This window comes from Lithobates pipiens, unplaced genomic scaffold (genome assembly GCF_037356315.1).
Source record: "Lithobates pipiens isolate NorthernLeopardFrog02 unplaced genomic scaffold, aLitPip1_a1.2 Scaffold_10, whole genome shotgun sequence".
Taxonomy (NCBI): domain Eukaryota; kingdom Metazoa; phylum Chordata; class Amphibia; order Anura; family Ranidae; genus Lithobates; species Lithobates pipiens.
In genome coordinates, this window is record NW_027507686.1 from 150,654,119 (window position 1) to 150,679,872 (window position 25,754).

Here is a 25,754-nt window from a genome sequence, read left to right on the forward strand (position 1 = left end):
TTTGCTTTCTCCCTTTTTTCTTTACACGCATTTTCACATCTACTAATTGCAGCTTTGGTTGTGGGTAATTTTGCCCCTTTTTTTCACTATGGATATTTTCGAATTCCGTGCCAAGAGGGTGGTCAACACCTCTGAGGTTTTTAGTTCCACCCCTAGTATTTCAGAAACGGACGTGGGGGGTTTGTTTGTTAGATTAAAAAACCTCACCACGTCTGAAATACATGCACAATGGGACATCGCATTCCTGGAGACATATATAAGGGAAGCCATGGTACCCAGAAGTCTAAGATGGGAGGTCAGCCCCCCCAGGGGTGATCCTGATGTAGAAAGCTGGTTCAAGTTTTTCAACGATGCCGGGATCGATTTGTTGCGATTCCTTGTTCGTAGAAAAACTGAGAAACTAACTAGACTCGATGAGGACATCAAAATTATTAAAGAAAAATTAACACCTTTTACAAGTGGAGAGGAATACAAAGAGTGTTCCAAAAATCTACAGAAAGTCTTGGAGAAGGAGGAAAGGGATCAGAAACTTAAAAAGAAAAATAAATATGGTAGAGATAGGGAGGACTACCAGGCAGGTTACGTTTTCATTTGGCAGAAAAAACTTGCCTTAGAAAACGAGGAGAACATGACGATGGATACCTTGCCACAAGGAACAGTCCCCAATGGCCCAATGAATAACCCCACATTAGCTCGAGTACAACAAGGCCCCCACCATTCCCCCAGAAGGGGCAACACATACAATAGACCAAATATAGAATCAAGGCCACCCAATAGAGGGATGGGGCAACGTCATTTCAGTGCCCCACCCCAAGGTTGGAGAAGGGACACGGCCTATGGCCCTGATTTATACCAACATCCAAATATGAGGTGGACGCAAGGTGGCCCTCAAAATAGACGTCCCCCACGTAATTCGGCACAGGGATCTGATTGGACCCAGGTGCCATTTCACAATAGGGAGAGTGACAGTTATGATGTAGGGATTAACACCCAAAATCTTTTTTTTCCCCTGTCCGATCTAGAAGCATCTGACTATGTCAGACAGACCGATGGTCCAAGCAATAGAGGGGGGTATAGTGATAACCCTAGAATTCACCATTATTCGGGTTATACACAGGATGCAAGAGGCAGGGGACCTCCCCATCACCCAGATTCTTTGGGAAGGGGAGGATCTGGTTGGAGACAGGATGACAGTAGGCTCCCGCAATTTCCAGATTCTCCCAGAAGCAGAGGCGGCCACAATTTGGATTTTCCCAGGGACAACAGGGGCGTAAAAAGGCCCGTAGAATGAAGAGAGGAAGCAGAGGGGGGAGGAGAATCCAGTCAGCTAAAAAGAAGGAGACCATAGGGTCAGGCATTTTTAATCTGAGCAAACAGACTCTGTCAGACCCTGAGAAAAGATTATTAGACAAAGGTTTAAAATTTGCCCCACCCAGGAATATAAGTAAGTTTCAGACTTATATGGACATTCATAAATATGTCCGTAAACTTAATATTAAAAGGTATATGCTCAATAATCCAATCTCCGATGGAGGGAGAACTAGGTCTGAGTTTCAACACTCTAATCTTTCCAACGCATCTCTTTTCAATCCCCCAGGCCCTATACCACCTAACATCAAGGTCTTTAGGGATGTGGTGCTGCGTAACCTGGATTCCCTTAAAGTGAGGAAGGTCAGGATGCAGAGGGACCTTGAGGCTGGGCCGGATTCATTGTGTACTAACAAGTCCTTGGTCATTTGGCCGGCAGATAAGGGGGGGGGGGTTGTGGTGTTGGACCGTGAAGACTATTTAAAGGAGATGCATCGTATCTTAGAGGATAATGATACCTATACTACTTTAAATAGAAACCCTGTCCTGCAGTATAAAAAGACTCTTGAAAATATTGTGGCTCAGGGTTTCCGAAAAGGTATTCTTAACGAGAAGGAGAGGCTGTTTTTGGTACCACGGGCCCCCCGTACGCCCATTATATAATATCTCCCTAAGATACACAAAAGTGTTACTTGCCCCCCGGGACGTCCGATAGTGAGCGGTATCGACTCCGTCACGTCCCGGGTGAGCAAGTATATCGAACATTTTTTGCAGCCACTGGTTCACACCATGCCGTCCTATATTAAGGACACGAAACAAGTTATTAATATCTTGGCCGGCCTAACCCCCAAGAGGGGTTTGTGGCTGGTAACAGCTGACGTGACGTCACTTTACACCATTATCCCTCACCAACTAGGCCTAGAAGCGGTCAAATTATACCTAGAGAGGGGGTCGGGTCTTGTACCCACACAGATCGAGTTCATCATGGAACTTTTGGAATATGCAGCAAGTCACAACTATTTCTGGTTCGATAACCAATTTTACCGGCAAGATAGGGGAGTGGCCATGGGGGCTAAATATGCCCCCAGTCTGGCCAATCTGTTCATGGCCAAGTGGGAGGAGGTCGTCATCGATGCCCCTAGGAGACCGGAAGTGGCCCTATGGGCATGGTACATTGATGACGTCCTCCTCCTGTGGGACGGAACAGAGATTGAACTAAAATCTTTCATGGCCAACCTTAACCACTTGCCGCCCGCCCTATTACAAATTGACGGTGGCAAAGTGGTTTCATTATCCTAACCTGACGTCATATGACGTGATTAGGATAATGAGCCGATGCGCGCCCCCGGGGGCGCGCATCGCGGCGATCGTTGTTGCGGGGTGTCAGTCTGACACCCTGCAACTACGATCTCGGTAAAGAGTCTCCGACGGAGACTCTTTACCATGTGATCAGCCGTGTCCAATCACGGCTGATCACAGTGTAAATGGGAAGAGCCCACCTGTGCCACCTATCTATGCCCACCTGTGCCGCCTATCTTTGCCCACCTGTGCCGCCTATCCATGCCCACCTGTGCCGCCTATCCATGCCCATCCGTGCCGCCCATCCGTGCCAGCTATCAGTGCCAATTTGTGCCACCTATCAGTGTCCGTCCGTGTCGCCCATCCGTGTCGCCCATCCGTGTCGCTCATCCGTGTCGCTCATCAGTGCCGCCTATCAGTGCCACTTCATTGGTGCCACATTGGTGCCCATCAGTGCCACCTTATCAGTGCCCATCAGTGTAGCCCCATCAGTGCCCATCAGTGAAGGAGAAAACGTACTTATTTACAAAGTTTTGAAACTGAAACAAAAAAAAACATTTTTTTTTTCAAAATTTTCGGTATTTTTTTATTTGTAGCGCAAAAAATAAAAACCGTAGAGGTGATCAAATACCACCAAAAGAAAGCTCTATTTGTGGGAAAAAAATGATAAAAATTTCATTTGGGTACAGTGTTGCATGACCGCGCAATTGTCATTCAAAGTGCGACAGCACTGAAGGCTCAAAATTGGTCTGGGCAGGAAGGTGTTTAAGTGCCCTGTATTGAAGTGGTTAATGTTAACAACAGGGGCATTAGGTTTAATTTTGAGGCCAGCCAAACAGAGATCTGTTTTCTGGATCTCAGAATTAAGATAGAGGATGACAGCTTCACAACATCAACTTTCTTCAAAACAACTGATCGGAATTCTTATATCCCCTTAGACAGTTGTCACCACGAACCTTGGCTGAGGGCTGTACCTAAGGGACAGTTTATGCGCCTGAGACGTAATTGTACCGAAATGAGCGTTTTTGAGGATCAGGCAATCCTCCTTTCAAATAGATTTTTGGAAAAGGGATATAGCAATGAGAACTTGTCAAAAGCCCTCCAAATGGTTCGAGTAAAAGATAGGGCAGTACTGTTAGGGGAGAGTAGATCTGCCAATACGGTGGCAACAAATGGGATTCCATTCATCACCACGTTTTCAGTGCAGCACCGTAATATTAAACAACTGATACAAAAACATTGGCACCTACTAACCAGTGACCCGGTTCTAGGCACTATTTTACCACCTAAACCACAGGTCGTCCTTGGGGAGTCGTGTGGCACCAAGTGTACACGACCTACCAAGGGCGATTAGATCCTTCTTTCAGGATATGAAAGGCTACTACAAGTGTAGGAATTGCCAAATTTGTACTTTAAATAGTTGCAAGGATAGGAGGATTTACAAGTTTTCATCTACAAGTACATCAAGATCCTATGATATCGAATCATTTATCACCTGTTCATCTGAGGGAGTTGTGTACCTGATACAGTGCCCTTGTGGCCTCCAATATGTGGGGAGGACCAAAAGGGCACTAAAGACGAGGCTCAATGAACATATTGGCAATATCAGGAGAGGTTTCGACAAGCATCTGGTGTCACGCCATTTTGACCAAGTACACAAGAGAGACCCCTCCAATACACTATATGTGGGTATTGACAATTATAGACCCCATTGGAGGGGTGGGTCATTGGTGAGATTTCCAGACAAGAAATGGCCTGGATTTATAGACTCAAAACTTACGGGCCCTTTGGTTTGAATGTTGACACGGATGTGAACGCCTTCATTAACAATTCGTGAGGGCGCTCACATCCTTGCTGCATTCTTCCAGCCCCTGGTCACTCCATGGGTGCCCCTGGGGGGTCAGGTGCTCCATGGAGTGTGGGGTCTGTATTAGGGACTATATCAGATTTATTTTGGATATTTACCACAAAATATTTATAAACAATCCTACTATGTTCTTTGATGGATATGATCTTAAGAATGATGAACGTAATTTCCATCATCAGTCTAATAAGGTTAGCTATTAGGTATTCTGTTTCATTGTTTCTGTTTTATTTATGACATTGTGAGCTCTTTTCATCAGACTCCCGCTCTGGGCCGGTGGCTCTAAGATAACTTTAGGGACATTTTCGATGGTGTCCCTGTGGTTGTGAGTGCGGTGGATTTTTGATGTGTCCCGAGTTCGTGGCTGTGACGTGGGAGATGCATGGCGTCGTGGTGTAGGGATCCATCATTTATTTCTGAATGAACCTTTTGAGAGTACTGAGCCTGGTGAATGGATTTTTTAGTATGGTGTTTTGGGTGTCACCAACGTAGATTGGGAGTGTGGGTTTGCTGTTTGCGATGTAGTTTTAACATTGATACACTGGGGGGCGCAGTTGCGGCTTTCACTATTGATATCGACGGTATGTGTTGCCATTATCGTCAGCGGTCCTATGCATGTGCAATAGGTGAGAGATCACTAGACGTTGCACATTCTGAGGATGCAGGCCGACGATACTGAGTCATCGATAGTTTTGTCCCACCTAGCCAGACGTCGGATGCGACGTAGAGCTGTGTGGGCGGGACCGTCATGGTCGCGCACCGGAAGTGACCTCATGGGACGCGAGTGAGGCTTGGCTGCTTTGGGCGCAGTTTTCTATTGGGCACACGGGACTGGAAGTTAGCGAGGACAGGAAGTGGGGCATACTTTTGAGTGCCATAAACCGGAAGTGGGGCATAGGCGGAAGTTAGCGAGGACAGGAAGTGGGGCATACGTTTGAGTGCCATGAACCGGAAGTGGGGCATAGGCGGTTTAGACGGGGCGTCCCGGGTTCGTACTGGATGTTCTTCTGGCTCGTGCCATTTAGGAAGGCAGGCGTTATGCATATGCATGGAGGGGGGAGTTATTTGGGTAGCCTTATGTTGAATACTATGGGCTGACAGGCCGGTTCATGCAGGACCGGAAGTCATATAGGATTGACAATGAGGCTTGGATACCCGGGAAGGTCACGAACCGGAAGTGGGGCGTGAGATCGTTTATGGCGTTCCATGTGTATTCCTCTCCCTCCTTCTTCATTTTCCTGCCAGAACAGAGGTATACATCTATACAGTTGGTTTATGCAGTATAGTAAGACATTAATCACCAATATTATCCGTCTAACATGATTCAGTTGATTTGACATGATAGGCTATCTATGGGGTGGTTATTTGGGTGGGATTGACCTTTGGAATCAGCGCCTGATGAATCAGGTGCCGATTTCAGTTTGAGGCTTGGTTTTGGCGGGAAAAGCCAAGTCCCCAGAGTGAGATTTGGATGATTGGAGACATATAAATGGAGGTGACACAGCGTGCCGCTCGTGCCCCTAGATGACGCGATTTTGTTGCGAAACGCGTAGGGCTGAGCGGTACGCTACTTATCACCTCGTGTTTGTGACGGGTTCCAGGAGAACGGGTCTGTCCGTGTGCGTCCGGCCGGCGCCACGGACTTAAGGCACATTTTCTTTTACACACTTGTAAGTGTATTTTTATATTTTTATCCTTATAATAAAAAGGGTTTTACACTATTTTGAGTTTTATCTTCCTCTATGATTTTGATGCCCCTGCCTCTGAGTCCCTCTTTTGGACCTTTGAGTCAAGTATTCGGGAGCGAGTTTTCTTCCCAAGATTCTTTGAAGCAGCGAAGCCAGGAGGACATCGAGGAACCCCCTCCCCCTGCGGCTGGAAGTGGTGCACAATTTCATAAAGTTCCGTGTGACCCTCTGTAGTGGGGGGTCATATCTATCTGGTAAGCAGTAAATCTCATCGTATGTTGGTGGTGGACTGAACATGATTCTTCCCATTTTGGATTCTATGAACATTGTGGTTTATTTTTAGAGGATTTCTATTTACAGCTTCACGTCAACCATTTTTGGTGTTTTATACACGGACTTATTGTTTATACACTGGGTGTTTATGGTCTATATATAATTTTTTGTATTTATAGGTTATGTTATGGAATCTTATTATATGTAGTGAATTACAGTAGTGAGATTCTGGATTTGAAATATTAACACGCATGTGCCCTGTATTACGTATATATATATAGGGTTGTTATACCCTGTATAGTACGTATTTTAATATTACTGCATGAGTAGTTGGTTGTATTTGTTTTTGTTTAAGCGCGGCTTATGATTTTTCGTTTACCTATTCTGCATGTATGTGACATAGTGAAGCCGCAGCTGAATATTTTTATTATTTAAGAAATTCACATTTATTTCACACACTTCACATATTTATATATTTTTTCACCTTAGCGCAGTTTGCTTTCTCCCTTTATTCTTTATAAAGAGATAGTGGAAGTTATAAAACTTAGCAGATATGATAGTTCTATTAAAAAAAAGAAAACCGCCCCAGACTGAAATGAACATTATTTTACACAGCATGTTGTTCACGTTTTGTCAAGTTGTAGAATGTAATAAATATTCTAAAAGTTCTATATTTTAGATAACGATTTTCCATAGTTTTGCACCACTTCTCCAAGCTCAAATTAGCTGCTGGTCATGTGGTGGCTGCTGGCCAATTAATCGCTCTTCAATAACATGCCTCCTACTTTTGACAGTGGTCATTGGACTTTTCTAGCAGATTATACAGATGTTACAGAAGTTATAAGAAATATACAAAAACAGACTCGTCATCAGGGTTTAGGTCTACTTTTTTTAAACAATTTTATAGAAACCCAAGAATATAATGTACTGGGTGGCTGTCACATGAATACACACACATTTACAGAAAAGAGGAATAATTTGGGAAGGATGAAAAATAGAAAACAGAATTTTATTCAGCATTTCAGATTTGTGTAGCTAAAAAGCAATTCTTTTGTTGATGATGATTGTAATAGAAACCCATTGGGACAAATTCAATCACCAATTTTATTTCCTAGTACAGAGTTGAGAAATATGAGCTCTGGTTGCTATGGGGAACAGTCCCACATTTTACTGCAGTTTAATTTCCTCTAGTTTCTAGAAATGAGCACTTCATTTGTGAGTAAAGGAATAAAAAAAAACACTTGAGTACTGTGCCCTAAACAGGTTATCATAAAAATCTAATATCAAGCTGTAATATAAACTGAATGTTATCTCTGGAAACTTCGGACATCAACATCTGCCGAAGACATCAATATATTTCACAAATTCATTAAAGTGGTTGTAAAGCCACTTTTCTTAATCCAATGTGTTATATTAAAGCATGTGCCCCAGTGGATGTTGTTTATAAAATAAATGCCGCTTCATACCTAATTTCAGAGTGCCCCCGGGTGCTCACATGACCGGGCAGGCTGAGAATACCTGTCTGACTTCAGCTGGGAGGAGAGCTGCGGGCAGTCACGTGAGTGTCTGGCAGGGCTCTGAAATTAGATATAAAGTGTCATTTTTTTAAATAAATAACATACACTGAGGCACATACTTAAATAAACTGTAACACATTGAATTATAGGAAGAAAACAATAATTTGGGCAGCAGGAGGGAAGGAGGGAGCACTGACACAGTTGACAGGCAGGGAGGGAGGACAAAGGAAAACTGTGGATGACGGAGGCACGTAAACTGATCACTGTGTCAAGGCTCAGCAGCCATGATAAACCATGGTCAGTTTACAGGGGGTGGGCAGGACCAGGCAGGGTCAGTCAGGTATTTCAGTTGATTCAGTACTTTCTATATCTCTCTTTGAGTCTACCAAAACAAGAACCTTCAGATGTGTCATTTTAAAGGGAATCTGCTGCATAAAAGAAAACAATGTACCCATGATACATAAATAATATAACATTGTGAGTTTTCTAAAGATCAGAAAACAAGAAGCTGCTTGCCTTCAGTCTCTCTCCATCTCTCATATTGTAATCTTGTGCTGCCCCATTCGAACACAGCAGGCAGAGAGGAGATGAGTCACTTAATTTTCAATTTTGAGCTTGATCTGTTGAATAAACATTTGCTTTCTTTGCATGTATTACTTTCAGTAAAAGCTAAAACACAGAAATTTTAAGAAACAATAGATCATCAATTCCCTATGATTGTGTAATAACCCCTATTTAATTGCTTAGCAAAAAGTAACAGCAATTATTTGCTTCTTCTCAATGAATGTCAATGGAGAAGCAGATTCATTTCTCATTTAGACCCCTTTCACACCAGGGCGCTATAACGTTAGAAATAGCGCCTGCAATCCGCCCTAAAGAAGCTGCACCATTGTGTGTAGTGTGAAAGCCTGAGGGCTTTCTCACTACAGTGGTGCTCTGGCAGGACGTCAGAAAAAAGTCCTGCCAGCAGCTTCTTTGGAGAGGTGAAGGAGCGGTGTGTTTACCGCTCCTCCACCGCTGCTCTCCATTGAAATCAATGGGGCAGCGCTGTAATTCCGCTGGCAAAACGGTGCTATTGCGGCGTATTGCCGGATGTTTTAACGCTTTCGCGGCTGCTAGCGGAGGTAAAAGTGCCCCACTAGCGGCCGAAATGTGCCGCAAATGCGGTGGTAAAACGCAGCTAAAAATAGCGCCGTTTTACCGCCGACGCAATGGGCGGTGTGGTGTGAAAGGGGTCTAAGTAGATTCTTCTTCCTATTTTAAGTAGATGTCAGAATACACTGATCGGCAGCTGTAGCCATTGGTCAGTGCATTCTGACACCACCAGGAGCTGCTGTCAGAAAACAATATCCTGATGAGGGGGATTCCTTTATCTACCTTGCTTAAACGGAGGCATCTGATTGTTTTTGTCTTCATTAAGCCTGCTGAACCATTTATGGTCAGCTTAACATTGTGAAGTAAAGCTATACCTGCATTTTACTCAGTGGATAAACTGAAATAGTTTTTTTTTTTTCAAAATAAACTATTGTTATTTTTATAACATGACTGTAGGTGTTCTTGTGTAGTGTTTGGCACAAAAACACCTGGTGATAGATGGAATGTTGAAAATGCACTGATAACTCACTGTAGTGAGGCAGACACTTGCATGTTTCTGGAAGTAATATGATGCATACACCATCATACTATAGACTTAGCCATGTGTAGCAAGAGTGAAGTGATCATTTTAGTCATGACTATTTGGCTTACATTTGAAACAATGAATAGGGTTGGGATTGCTGCCACTGATGGGAAAACTCATTACGCTTATTAAACATGTCTAATTTTACATCCTGTGATCCCAGCCTTGGTTATCTATACTTCTCTTTGCAATAGCAGAAGATCTTGACTAGTGTAAGAGTACACCAAGTTGATTTACAGTATATAGCTTTAACCAAAAAAAGCTCAACACCCTGTCTAGGATCAGTTGTTATTTGCATAAAGAGTAAAGCATATGGATATTATTTTGCTCAACATTTTAGGATGATACCATTGTTAATTGCAAGAGTTTTAATAGTTAACTGTCCAATTTTCAGTGAAAGGCATTTCAATTATTATTTTGTGTAGCTCTAGCTTCCACATAGTTGCATGGTGCTCATAGAGTCATCTGTGTCTATATCAGGTGTGTTGGTAGCTGTACTTAGTCGTTTATCTTATATACATGTCTCGTCTGCAATAAAACCCTACCATTTTGCAATTTCTTATTTTTTGCTGTTAGCTCCACTTTGGTAAACAATGAAAAAAAAACTTTAAAACAAGTGAGCTCCATAGCTTCATATTGTATAAAACAATGAAACACTTCATACACAAATAGGATGCTATGGACATTTAACAGGAGCATTACATCCTAATTAGTGTCAAACTAAAGAAGGGAGAAACAATTTATCCTTAAAGTGGGACTTTAGTCAGAAAATTAGGCTCTGATAGATCACTCCAGGCTGGCCCCTTTTGCAAGTAGCGTAGCCTGCTAAGTGGATATGCCTCTGTAGAGCTCTGCTTCTTAGGGACAATACAAACACATAACACATCTGCCCGGACTATCTATCTGCACCAGCAGCACTACCTTATTCCAGTGCATCTCCTGGAGTGGGCCCAGCCAAAGGCAAAGTCAAAAACAATCAAGGAAGCCTTAGTTTGTGATCCAGTGGCATCTCCATCTTTTCTCCCTGGCTCTTCCAGGTACCTGCTGTCGACTGCTACTTCACATGGTATGTCAGATTTTGATATTGGAACTACATCGGCAGTGATGCACTCTGACACCCTGTGGCCAGTTTTACTTTTTGCTCCAGAAGGCTCTGACAGCTTGACTCATGATATCCATGAGCTGGGCCAACACACAGCAGACTTGGAGCTAAGGGTTGATGACCTGGAATGCCATGCTCAGGCCCACTCCTCAGAATTTGAATCCTTCAAAGATGAAAACTTGCATCTAAAAGATTATAAAAACAGGGCACAAACTTCCAACTTGCGCATTTGCGGAATTCTTGAGACTGTCCTTGACCTACAGGCTACTATGATAGCTCACCAAAGAGCAAATTTTGGCTGTGGCTAGGGACAGGGACTCACTGATCTTTCAGGGCCACACTTTCCAGCTTTTTGTAAATCTCTTCCTGCTCCCAATCTCTAAATATCATGCCCTGAATCCTCATATTTAAGTTCTCCAGCGTCATCAAATAACTTATCAATGGGGTTTCCTGTTCTCCATCTGCTTCACCTAATGTGTAACCCAAATATGTATATTGGTCTTCTGAGGAACCTACTCTCCAGGATCTTAAACTGATAGATCATCCCGTAGGTCCAAAGGATCCCCACGAACGCTCAGCTTCCTGTTCTCTACAGAAAGCATCACTAATGACAGGGATGGAAGACGCCATGGTCAATATATGCATGGTCATTTTATCTCCCCCTCTCTGGCCCATATGGATGCTATGGACTGATCATTTTACCAAGACCTGTTTTAGTTTCTTTAGTACTTTATCCAACAGTAAAGATGGAGGAACCACTGAACTGGTCTTTTCGCTCCCTACTTTAAAGTAAAACTATAGGCAGAACTTTTTTTTAAATTTGAAATTTGAAATGAGAAATGAAAGGTTATAACTAGGGATGAGCCGAACACCCCCTGTTCGGTTCGCACCAGAACCTGCGAACAGACCTAAACTTCGTGTGAACTTTAGAACCCTATTAAAGTCTATGGGACTCGAACGTTCACAATCTAAAGTGCTCATTTTAAAGGGTAATATGCAGGTTACTGTCCTAAAAAGTGTTTGGGGACCCGGGTCCTGCCCCAGGGGACATGGATCAATGCAAAAAAAAGTTTTAAAAACTGCCGTTTTTTCAGGAGCAGTGATTTTAATAATGATTAAAGTGAAACAATAAAAGTGTAATATTCCTTTAAATTTCGTATCTGGGGGGTATCTATAGTATGCCTGTGAAGGGGCGCATGTTTCTGGTGCTTAGAACTGTCCCTGCACAAAGTGTCATTTGTGCAGGAAAAAAAGTCTTTTAAAATCACTTGCGGCTATTGTCGGGTCCCGTAATACAGAGAACACTCAAGGAGTGTTCTCTGCATTAGCCTACAATTCATTCATTCATTGATTAAAAAAAAAAAAAAGCGTGGGGGTTCCCCTAAATTCAATTACCAGGCCCTTCAGGTCTGACATGGATATTAAGGGGAACCCCGTGTCAAATTTTAAAAAAAATTGACGTGGGGGTCCCCCTAAATATCCATAACCAGACCCTTCAGGTCTGATATGGATATTAAGGGGAACCCTGCATCAAATTAAAAAAATTGACGTGGGGTCCCCCTAAAAATCCATATCAGACCCTTTATCCGAGCACGCATCCTGGCAGGCCGCAGGAAAAGAGGGGGGGTGAGAGAGCGGCCCCCCCTCCCTCCTGAACCGTACCAGGCCACATACCCTCAACATTGGGAGGATGCTTTGGGGGTCTGTGACCCCTCAAAGCACCTTGTCCCCATGTTGATGAGGACAAGGGCCTCATCCTCACAACCCTGGCCGTTGGTTGTGAGGGTCTGCGGGCGGGGGGCTTATCAGAATCTGGAAGCCCCCTTTAACAAGGGGACCCCCAGATCCCGCCCCCCCCTGTTTGAAATGGTAAGGGGGTACAAAAGTACCCCTACCATTTCACAAAGAAAGTGTCAAAATGGTTAAATAAGACAAACACACTTTTGAAAAATTCCTTTATTAAAAAAAAAAAAAAAAAAAAAGATTCCAGCGGTGCTAATCCACTCTTGCTATCCAGCGACGGGTCTCCGGGGTCCAGCGATGGATGATCATATCCAGCGACGGGGATCTCTCAGTCCAGCGCTGTCCATACATCCTTCTTCTGTCTCCACTCCGGAGACACTGCAGAGATCCCAGCGCTGACGTTTCTTATATTAGGAGGGCGGGGCCACCCGTCACCTGACCCCGCCCCTCTGACGCTGTAGAGGGAAGCCAGGGGTTCCCCAGTGACGTGTGGGTGACCCCGCCCCCTCTGATGTAACGCAGGTTTCCGTTACATCAGAGTGGGCGGGGTCACCCACACGTCACTGGGGAACCCCTGGCTTCCCTCTCCAGCGTCAGAGGGGCGGGGTCAGGTGACGGGTGGCCCCGCCCTCCTAATATAAGAAACGTCAGCGCTGGGATCTCTGCAGTGTCTCCGGAGTGGAGACAGAAGAAGGATGTATGGACAGCGCTGGACTGAGAGATCCCCCGTCGCTGGATATGATCATCCATCGCTGGACCCCGGAGACCCGTCGCTGGATAGCAAGAGTGGATTAGCACCGCTGGAATCTTTTTTTATTTTTAATAAAGGAATTTTTCAAAAGTGTGTTTGTCTTATTTAACCATTTTGACACTTTCTTTGTGAAATGGTAGGGGTACTTTTGTACCCCCTTACCATTTCAAACAGGGGGGGGGGGCGGGATCTGGGGGTCCCCTTGTTAAAGGGGGCTTCCAGATTCTGATAAGCCCCCCGCCCGCAGACCCTCACAACCAACGGCTAGGGTTGTGAGGATGAGGCCCTTGTCCTCATCAACATGGGGACAAGGTGCTTTTAGGGGTCACAGACCCCCAAAGCATCCTCCCAATGTTGAGGGTATGTGGCCTGGTACGGTTCAGGAGGGAGGGGGGGCCGCTCTCTCTCGTCCCCCCCTCTTTTCCTGCGGCCTGCCAGGTTGCGTGCTCGGATAAAGGGTCTGATATGGATTTTTAGGGAGACCCCCACGTCAATTTTTTTTTAAATTTGATGCGGGGTTCCCCTTAATATCCATATCAGACCTGAAGGGTCTGGTTATGGATATTTAGGGGGACCCCACGTCAATTTTTTTTTTTAATTTGACACGGGGTTCCCCTTAATATCCATGTCAGACCTGAAGGGCCTGGTAATTGAATTTAGGGGAACCCCCACGCTTTTTTTTTTTTTTTTTATCAATGAATGAATGAATTGTCGGCTAATGCAGAGAACACTCATTGAGTGTTCTCTGTATTACGGGACCCGACAATAGCCGCAAGTGATTTTAAAAGACTTTTTTTCCTGCACAAATGACACTTTGTGCAGGGACAGTTCTAAGCACCAGAAACATGCGCCCCTTCACAGGCATACTATAGATACCCCCTAGCTACGAAATTTAAAGGAATATTACACTTTTATTGTTTCACTTTAATCATTATTAAAATCACTGCTCCTGAAAAAACTGCCGTTTTTAAAACTTTTTTTTGCATTGATCCATGTCCCCTGGGGCAGGACCCGGGTCCCCAAACACTTTTTAGGACAGTAACCTGCATATTACCCTTTAAAATTAGCACTTTAGATTTCTCCCATAGACTTGTATAGGGTGTTCCGGCTTTTCGAATTTGCTGCGAACAGCCCAAATTGTTCACTGTTCGCTGAACAGGCGAACAGGCAATGTTCGAGTAGAACATGAGTTCGACTCGAACTCGAAGCTCATCCCTAGTTATAACCACTGTAAGGTTTATTTTTGCCATCTTTTTTCCATTGGGGAGATTTCCTTTTACTTCCTGTCCCATAGCCAGACCAGAAGTGAGAGGAAATCTCTGAAAATTAAGGGAATTACTTGGGGACCCCCAGGTGACCAAAACTAGTGTCACTGATGGAAGATTTCCCCTCTATTACTTTTCTGGGGACAACCCAAACTTTGGGGTTTTCTTTTACTTTAACTTTCAATGATAATGGTAAACAGGACAAATAGAGAGGGTGAATCTCTCTAACATGTGCACAGACAGCAGTAAAAACTGACAGACATTCTCACTCTTCTCCCCTCTTTCCAAAACTAAAAAAAAGTTTTGCCTTACGTTATACATGAATTCGGTTTTATGCAAGTGTTTCATAACTACACCCAATATTGTTTTTTGTTCTTATCAATATTAGTGACTCTAGTTTACTCGATTTTGGCACCTAATGCTACACCTGAGACTCTCCAGCCCAGGATTTCTTGTCTTCCCCTTTGTCCCTTATTCCTATGGCTCATGCTCATACGTACTAGCTTATATGTTCCTCAGGTTCAATTATGGCCATCTGAACATCCTTACCTAGAACGATCAAGGTCTCAACACACCACATAACTGCACTAAGGCATTTGGATCCTTTGTCTCTATGAAGGCTCACATCGTTTGCTCACAGGAGACACATTTTATTCCCAAGACTACCCTCAAAATTCTTTAGTTCCTCATATCCTCAAGTCTACATGGCTTTGGTTACAACTAAGCAAAGGGAGTTCAAGTTGCTATCCATCACTCTACCCATTTACCCTTGCAGCTGAAATTAAAGACCTCAAAAGGAGATACCTTATGCATACTGTCCATTTGTTGGATTCTGCTATCACCATTGTGTCCTATATTCTCTCAACTTTTACATGTAGTTGATTCTCATAAGATGGGTACCATATTGATCTGTAAGTTTCTAATGAAGTCCTCCTCCCCCTTTTGGATAAATGCCCAGCCTCTCCTAACCCTAGTCCCACTAAACTGAAGTTTCAACAGCTATCATATATATAATCCCATTGACTCCTGGTGTGAATCTAATCCTACTAAGCAACAGTATACTTATGACTCTCACCCTCATAAGACATTCTCCAGGATAGACCATATTTTACTCACAGTAAGTATGGCCCCTGAACTTCTTACGTCTATTATTCTACCTCTCACTTGGTCTGACCACAGTTCAATCCTTACTACTCTTGCCTCCCCTATTCTGAAGGCACAACACCCCACCTCGTAAATCAATGATACCATATTATCTCATCCAACTCACAAAGCAGATATTGAAACTCAAGGACTACCTCAGCCATAATACTTCCTCCGATGTTTCTCCATTAACATTTTGGGAGGCTCACAAACCTGTGATTCATAGAGTGTGTCTCTGCTAAGCAGCCTTTTTCAAGTGGGAAAGGAAACTTCTACAGACAAAGCTGGAAATGGACTTGCTATGCTACATGATGGCCCGTCTTGATCTTTTCTTGACTTATTCTGCAGATAAACTTAAAAAGCTAGACACACACTTATTTTCTCAAATCTAATAAGCTGGACACCTTTTTGGTGCAAAGGCTTAAAACATTAGACAAACCAAATACATCCATCTGCTAAAAATTGTTTTGAGATACTTGTTTAAGTAATCCAGTAAAAAAAATACCTCAAACACATCTTGCTACTCTTTTATGCACCCAGCCCTACACTAGACAGAACTGCTGCAGATGCTCTGTTCTCCCAGATAACTCTTCCTGTTCTTTCCTCTGCCATAAAGGACCAATTGCAATGCATGATCATTGTAACTGAGCCTAATGCTACTAAAAAGCTTTTGAATCTAATAAACCCTCAGGCCCAAATCGCTTCTCAGCTACTTATTGCAAGAAATTTGCAGATATCTTGGCTCCTCTCCTAACACCTTTAACTTGTTTTTTTGTGAATTGGTAGGCTGGTAATCTGTCTGAAGTATTTGTCTTTGTCTATGCAATATTTACTCCATCAGCTCCTTCAATAGTAAACTTATGTTAGCCTTACTGCAATGCTAGTTCTTGACTTATGCAGTTTTGTATTTACACCTTTGTGACACAATTGTACAGATACATGCTCCCCTATTTTACCATTCCTTGTGTCTGAAAGTATTTTATTATGTTTTGCTTTACTTAAATACAAATAAACAAATTTGACAAGGAAAACGTAAAGAGGGACAAATTTGTGATTTCAGTATCCCTGTTGTGAATATTTTAAGATTAATTTCTTCATAATACATACAGCTACAGAGCTGAACAAGGGCTTGTGAAAGTGCATGTATTAGTTAAAAATATGTAACACTTTAATGTGCATAATCTGGGCACAGGTTTCTCTTACTATATTTGTTTTAATATATTAAAGAATACATAAAAGTGGTTTGTAAAAAAAGTGTCATCATTTTGCTCCAATAAATTAACCAACTATGGAGATATTCAAAAGCTAAGGATCTTCATTTGAAATGAAGAAGAATAATCAATTTTCTTTGATCAGACCTTAATAAAAATATCTTAATAAAAAATATCATGTTGGGTTACAGTTTTTTTTCTTTGTCTTTTATACTGTATTTTTGAGTCTACCAAATAGACCCTCAGCACAAGTTGGGGGTGGGACACAGAAATCTGACACTCCCAGTGTTGGACGTTGAAGAGTTCATGAATGAGTTGAAAGAGAGTACAGTAGCAACATTTTTTTTTCTCTTGCAGCATGTTTGTTATTCATTTTTTTTTTCAATAATGAGATACTATAAAGGTTGTCTGTTGTCTGTTTATTGGTACATATTTCCCATTGTGCATATTCCCATGGATTTCGGCTGGATTGCCATCCACAGAGGTATCTTGTGTAGCTTCCACCTGAATTGTGCAGCTAAATTTTCTCTTGTTTAAATTAGTAACTGTCATTTAGAAATATGTTTATAGGTCCTCTTTTTTGACTAAGGTTAAGTGCTAGGGAGCTTTGTAGTATACTCTTTTATTGCATCTCAGTACATCTTCTTTTGGTGAGCTCACAAGAGAAGCCTTTGAATGCCTTGCTTTTAACTGTGAATTTTGTGCTTACTATTATGTAGAAGTAGATTTGTTAGTCTCAATTTCCTGTCTAACAAAAGCTGAATGCTGTGTGTATGTTCTCCAGTTGCCTTTATGTTTTTATAAAAATGTAAGAGTTTCATACAAAAATTGAATGAGTACAGCTCTGATATTTGCAGGATGGTAAAACTGAAAATGATTAGCTTTGATTTATTATCATACTTACAGTATGTTATGTATGTTTTATTTTTTATATTACTTAAATAACGTTAAAGCCAAACATTACCTCAAAGAACATATGTTTTCCAGTAAAGTCTCAATAACACTCAAGCACACAAGTAGAGGTACTCCGAATGGTGTTCAAACATAATGCTCCATCCAGTGTAGCCCTCCTTAGATCAGGACATTTTCAAGCAACTACAAAAACACACACAGGAGGGTGCAAATGCCTAGTGCATTACCACAATACAACTTTATTTGTTATTAAAAGACAATTACACACCACAATCATAAATTATATCACATAAACATATCACATAAAATCTCCGCCTGTAGGGAATACAATCAAGCCAGTTAGCGCACGGTTGACATGTTTAGGGACATGCCCCCTTCTTCAGAGTTTAACCAGCCACAATCAATGCTACAGCTTAAATGGTCTCACATCAAACGATTTAGCCTCCCTCAATGACCATATGGGCGGAGATAAGGATATCAAAAACAAAGGCCCACCCCCTCATTGTAAGAACCCACTGCACATGATCTATTGTCTACATAACAAACTGAATTACAAATCCCCATTAACCATACCGTACATACAACAGCTGTTACACAACTTCATAAGCAATCTTTACTAATAAACATAAGTACTGTGACAGATGGAACTCACCCCAGTAGCATTGTTATAGCCCATAGGAGCATGTGACAGTTGTTGGACCACCTCATGAATGGTTTTTGAAGATAAACAATAGGTTTGTGGCAATATCTGGGCAAAAAATGAATCTGTTCCTGTTCAGCCCAGTGGACCGCAAAGCCGTAAGTGAGCACCGGAAGTATGTCAGACCAGGGGCAGAGCTCCCGGGTAATGTCGAGGAGCAGACCACTGGAACTTACACTTGGTTCTGCAAACCTCATAGCCAAATTAAGCTTGGCTATGAAAGAGCCTGCTCCAAAACCCCAATGCACTGCCCATGACACCCACTTACCCCAGGAGAAAAAGGAGAGAGTTTACCAAAAATAAATATTGCATGCTCTCCACACATAAATAACAAAATGCAAAAATGCAAAAATATCAACAAAAAAAATCTCAAAAAACTATAGACAATGGACAATAGATCATGTACAGTAGGTTCTTACATTAAGGCGGTGAACCTGTGTTTTTGATATTTTTAGCTCTGCCCATATGCTCATTGAGGAAGTTTGATTCATTTGATGAGACCATTTGAGCTGTAGCATTGCTTATGGTTGGTTTAGCTCTGAAGAAGGATGCATGTCTACCAAAATGTGTCAGCTTCCCAGAGTGTGCTACGTGGCTAGATGACATCACTTAAGTCTGGATATTTTATGTGATATGCTTGGTGTGACTTATGTTGATGTGTATGTAATTGTCTTTTAGTAACAAATAAAGTTGTATGGTGGTAATACAGTAGGCGCTTACGCCCTCCTGTGTGAGTTTTTGCATATGTTTTAATTAATAATATATATAATAATAATAATAATAATAATATTTAAGCAGACAATTTAAGAAGAGCCCCTTTGTAAGGGAAATATAGACTATTTTCTTTCTTAAAAAGTTTGTTCCTGTATAATTTTACATTTTTGTTTACATGGCACCAACCATACTTGCTCATTACATACACAGCCTTTTCTACCTACATACTGTACCAACGCCATACTGATTCTCCTCACAATGTAAATGTCTTAATCGGCTCAATCATTGAAAACATTGCATTCACTATGTAGTTTTTATCTTAAAAGTTGTTAAAGTCCAACTTTAGAGCCCAGGGCCCCCACTTCCCAAGTGCTTCTGCTCCCCCTGAAGGCCCCTAAGGCAGTATGGTATGATTTTTTTTCTATAAGTTTTCCTCACCATTTTTTCTCTGGCCTGGATGGTCCTAAATGATGCAGAGAGTGGTAAAGACATGATATTCATTACATTGTATGGTTGGATGTCTCCATGGCGCCCTGCACACAATGGGGTTGATTTACTAAAACTGGAGAGTGCAAAATCCGGTGCATCTGTGCATGATAGCTAATTGACTTCTAATTTTAGCTTGTTCAATTGAACTTTGCAAAAAAAATAAAAAATGGAATCTGGAATCTATGCAGAGCTGCACTAAAGTTTGTACTTTCTAGTTTTAGTAAAACAACTCCATAGTCCATAATGCTCTGAACTCCTAATTTTCCTTTAGTTCTCCAGATTGACTGGCACTTGTTGTCTTACATTCTAGAAGACTCTGGGCATCTTCTGGTTAAAAAACTACTATGGGAGAAGACATTGTTTGTTTGTTTTTTAACCACTTGACCTCTGGAAGGTTTTACCCCTTTATGACCACGCCATTTTTGAGTATTCAGCATTGTGCTACTTTAAAGACATTGTAAAAGCTGACGTTTTTTTTATCTTCATGCATCCTATGTTTTTAATCTTTTGGCTATTAAAGTTTGGTGTTTCTGCACTTCTTTTTTATTCTTTCTTTTCAGAGCTGTTGTTCTCCTCTTGAAGTGCCCTGAATTGAATTATCAGCCAGATTTACACCTGCTCCTTTTGGGGACACTTTCTCTGGTCAGATGGTACTATCCAGATGTGCCCTTCATTCTCTTTACTAAACTACTGTATGGTATATACAGTATATTTGATCAATCCTGATGTACTTATGGCCTATCTAATTTCTTAAGGTCCCAAAATGCCATTACAAATACCTCCAAAATGACCCAATTTTTGAAAGTAAACAGTCCTTGGTATTTAGTAAGAGGCATGACAGTTTTTTGAAGTTGTAATTTTTTGTCAAATTAATAATTTGTAAAATTAATAAATGAAATGTAATATTTTTTTTTTGTGTTTCTCACGTGTTTTTTACATAGTGTCACCAGTGCAGTACAGCATCATCATATGACTGGCGAGGCAGTGATCAGGAATACTGACTGATGATAGCATGTAAAAAATAAATAAATATATATATATATATATATATATATATATATATATATATATATATATATATATATATAAAAAACATTAAACATTGTTTTTCTCTTTGTAAATGTTTTTCTTTTATTTACAATTTTTGTACCTACTCTTACCATAGTGCCATTGTACTACTCTGGGAAAAGGGGGGGGGGGTGATCAGGTTCTTGCTTTTTTTTAACACTGTTAATGCTTTTAGCAGTGATGATCACTGTTATAAGCAATAGTTTTAAATATTATGATTAGCTTTCATTCATGACTGTTTCCTTACTATTGTGATACTGTTATTGGCTACAGCTTATCACATGGTACAGAGTGCTGTGATTGACCCAGGTACTATGTCACAGCTGGGGGCCAATCACAGCATCACAATAGTAAGCAGGTTTTTTCAGTTTGCTTACATGTACTCATGTGACTGCTATGATTGGTCTTTGCGATCACATGATACCTCAGCCACTCACAGCGGCCGGGTACCAATTCCAGTGGACACAGCTGTTATGGGATTGTGCCACTGTGTGCTCAGGGGGTGCTCCAGTGTGCATGTGCTAAGCGATGTACCAGTACATCACTTAGCTTGCAGCTACCGCCAGCCAGCAGTTAACGTACTGTTGGCGGGTGGCAAGTGGGTAAATAAAATACAGTTTTCACCATTTTTTTTCTTTAATTGTAATCATAACTGCTTGTCTCCCACAGCCTTTCGCTCCTGCAACAGGACATTTTTCAAGGCCGGTTTCCCGGTGGAGCAGTGTATGTTGTCATTGCTGATTGAAGTCTTCACTGGAAGAAGTTTTCACACAGTGATAATGCAGAAGAACAATTGTGAGAAACAGCATTGTCATACTAAGCATTTTTTTGTATAGTTGTAGATTTTGAAATATTTAAAATGACTTTGGAAAATTGCATTAACTTTTTAAAGCTTTGAAGAAAATGTAATGCCTTATGTTGCATATAGTTTAAAGCAGAATTATATTAAAAAAATTAAAAATGTCAGACCCTACTGGTTTCTCCTGTCACAATTGCTTTACTTTGCTTGTTAGCATTTGTATAGACTGAAACACCCTTGTGCAGCTCAGCATACACTTATGCACGCTCTGTAGTGATGTCATCCTGGCTCAGCCAATCAAGCAGGCACAGGGTCTGAACCCAGGAGGAAGACTGGGAGAAGATGGAAGTGCCAATGATTGTCAGAATTGCTGACACTATATTGCTTTAGTGGATCAATTCCAAGGTAAATCTGCCATAATGTATGCTATTCATTCTAGTGCATTATGGCTGAAAACTCCTGTGGGGGCATTGTTTTTTAAACTCTGCTATAAGAAAGAGAATAGCAATTGCCCTGAACCAATGAAATAGAGGTAGCGCTGAATCTAATTAAAGCCTAAATCCAGGATCCCCTTAAAAAATCTGAAATGTATGGGTGTAAGTCATTAAAAGAAACTATTTTAAAATAAATGATTTACATTGCATTTTAGTGGTTTGTCTCTTCAAATGTTGGGGTCACATAAAGCAGCGTAGAAACAAAAGATAAAATAAAAATACTGATATGTAAAATTGTAATAAAAGATGGAAAGCAGCTTTTGCTTGTAATGTCACTGAAATTTTGTTCAGCAGCCCAGTATTAGCTGATCCATTGCAGCCAATTTGCTATGTGAGTAGGAATAGGTGAGTGGAGATTGTATTAAATTATAAACATTAGTACTAGGGTTGCACCGACACTAGTATCAGTATTGGTGCCAATACTGAGTATTTGCACAAGTGTGTGTGCTCGTGCAAATGCACCAATACCTGAAACCGATACTTTCAGGCTTGGTTCTTTGAGCTGTCAGTAGGGATAAACAATTATTCCTCTGTTTAACCCCTTATTAACCCTTAATTTACTCTAATCAGCCTTAATTAACTCCCTATTCTCCTCCATTTAATTATTATTTTCCTACTCTTTTTTTTTTTTTGTTCCCGTCTATTTTATAAATGATAAATATTTAAAACTTTTTTTTGTTTTCTTTGTTAGTGAATATTTTCACAAATATATATTAACATATATTTACACATTTCACATAAAAAAAAATGCAAAATTAAAAAACAAAATCAATTTATTTCATTTGTAAATTACTTTTTAATGCTTTGTACCATTGCTGACAGCTGAAGTGTAAACAAAACAGTTGTGGTAGGTATCGGTAATTGGTATCGTCAGTACTAAAAAAAAGTATCGGTACTCGTACTCGTACTCGTAAAAAAAAATGGTATCGGTGCATCCCTAATTAGTACTACACAAGTATCATATTGGTTGATTTACTAAAGGCACATAAACTGTTTACTTTGCAAGGGAAGTGGTACTGTGTAAGGGAATTTTCACCAGAGCTTAGTGAATGAGAATGAGATAATGCCCTGCTGACTTTGGCTTATTATCATTCAACAACAGTATAGAAAGCAGAGTCACATTTAGTGGCTTTACAGGGGCAAACTACAGAGGGATTGTGGGACAGACTATTAGACGCATCAATGTAAAATTGGGTCTAAGGTAAAACTTAGGAGTTCCAACACTATGTTTTTTTCTGTCTTAAAGACACAGTATTATTTTATCTGGAAAGCAGCTTCTTGCAGTATTACATGGACTGCAATTGTCTCTAGAAAAAAAAAATATTTTCAAAGTAATTGTAAGTGATTCATTCTACCATAATTATTGTTTTACATATTACACAGAATATTTAATGTTGAATATTTGAAAAGGATTTATTTTGTATTCATTCATGCACTTTTTTTTAACATGTAAAATTGAAATTGAAATGTATGAAATGGCCCAAAACCTAAATGTGCTTAGACAATTTTATATTGTCTACCGTTGGAGAATAATGGATTTGGGTTACATGTATCCTCTTATTTGTAATGATACTATTATGGGTACTGGGATTAACTACTGAACACTGCTATGATTCACCTGTGTGTGGCCATTTAACCAAGACACTTGGACATGTGAACACCATTTTGTCAGTCATCGCTGCTTAACACCTTGGGGCGCTTGACCTGGATTTTAGTGACTAGGAAATAATATGTGCAGCATTAGTTTGAACTTATGAGTGAATGCATTATCATTTAAACAAAAAAGCAAGCCCTGTAAAAAGAAGTTTCATGAGTCTAATTTATTAAAGTTTAAGGTTTGCCTAATGGGTTGTCAGTTTCTGTGAAGCTGCAAAGATGCAAAAACATGTGCATGCATAAAAAAAAATCACCCACTCAAGACCAAATGTTTACAAATTTACTAAAGTCTGTACCTTATTGTCACAGACATCTCCTTGTCACTTGTAATGAGTTGGACCTGGATTTAAAAATGAATTGCAATGAAGTGAAAATTAAATTCAATGAAACTTTGACAAAAACCCTGGAAGCTTGCCGGTTTCTATGCAGAGCTACACCAGATATTTTGCACTATCCAGAGTTTTTAGTCAACCCCACTGTATTGTTAAGCTTACACAATATAAGATATATATATATATATATATATATATATATATATATATATATATATATATATATATATATAAACACACTGATCTACTGATTAAATCACTGACATTGGGTAAAGTACATAACACTTATTATCTTGTTCTGTTTGCCACCTTAAAAAAAATGGGCATCACAGTTTGTTGTGTATGGGGCTGTGTAGTCAGGGTGCCTATACTGACCCCTGTCCACAGCCAATAGTGCCTACAGTGGGCAAGTGAGCATCAGAACTGGACCACTAAGCAAAGGAAGAAAGTGGCCTGGTCTGATCAATTCATTTTTCTTTTACATCATGTGGATAGCCTATTCTAACTTACCTGGAGCAGAGATGGCACCAGGATGCAGTATGGGAAGAAGGCAAGCTGGCAGAGGCAGTGTGATGCTTTGGACAATGTTCTGCTGGGAAACCTTGGGCCTTGCCATTTATGTTTGTTATTTGACTCTTACCACCTACTGTACCTAAACATTGTTGCTGACCAAGTACATCCCTCCATGGAAACAGTATTCCCTGAAGGCAGTGGTGTCTTTCAACAGAATAAGAAAAAAACAACAACTTTAGCACACAATCAAACATCCACTTACAACCTCTGGTGACAGGTGCAGAGTCAGCAGTCCACCAAAAGGCCAAAGAGGGTCCGTGTAAACAGCCAATGGGTCCTGCAGCTACCTTCAAAATGATCCAGGCTGACAGAAAGAAATAAACACAGGAGTGCAGGATCCCATTAAAAGCTTGTATTGTTTATTACAACAATAAAATAGCACATGTACAATCGAGTTTCTGCAGTTTGGCATGAGCAATAAGTAGAGGGTTAAAACATTTTGCATGAGAGGGCTATATGGGGATGTATGATGGGCTGTATGATGTATGATCTGCTACCGATGGCTTGGTGCCAGATACCACAGCATACTTTCAGAGGTTCAGTAGGATCTATGCTGTGATGGGTCAAGCCTGTTTTGGCTGCAAAATGGGGACCTACTCAATAAAGAGGGTTGTTGTCAGGTTTTTATTTATTTTTTTGCCATCTGTGTCTGTGCCTCCACTTGTTGTCCTGGTTGAAACTCAAAATGTTGGATTTACCATCACTTTTTTCCAGCATTGGTGATCAGAACAGATACAGAGGGTTAATCTCCCTAACTGAGTCATGGACAACAATAAAAACCTGACAGTGCCTCTAGCCCTTCACCACCATATCCAAAGTCTTGCCTTTAGTTATATGTTAAAGTAGAGTAGTGCTGCACATCCTGAACATTCACTATGCTATTTCCCCATAAAACTGTGTTTTATGTTTTATTATATCTTTAATTTCAGCTTTACTGCTTCCTCCAGCCCCTTTCAGGTACTTACCGTCCACAGAAACTTGTACTAGTGTTAGCCACACATCAAACACCATTGCTCTCGACTATTTTCTAATAGTGACAGCTATGTGTCTTCATGGCCACCTGTAGTCATCAAGAGTGTACATGATAAGGCAACAACAAAGGATCATAACTTGGAGACTGGTGTCACCCCAATAACAGGAAATAACTGAATTGGACCTTCATTGCATAATCAGCA

At 40.9% G+C, this 25,754-nt stretch overlaps 1 long non-coding RNA gene across 4 annotated transcripts in view; it reads right to left on the reverse strand.

Annotated features, from left to right (window-relative positions):
• LOC143934820 (uncharacterized) overlaps nucleotides 1-25,754 on the reverse strand; it is a 58,080-nt gene that overhangs the window by 26,178 nt on the left and 6,148 nt on the right. For 2 of the 4 annotated variants that reach the window (XR_013263377.1, XR_013263373.1), the window contains exon 3: nucleotides 24,782-24,883. This is a non-coding gene — a long non-coding RNA (uncharacterized LOC143934820). Of the gene's footprint in view, nucleotides 1-7,898; nucleotides 8,010-23,461; nucleotides 24,015-24,781; nucleotides 24,884-25,754 lie in introns of those variants that run through there. The other 2 variants (XR_013263372.1, XR_013263379.1) reach the window with 2 other exon arrangements.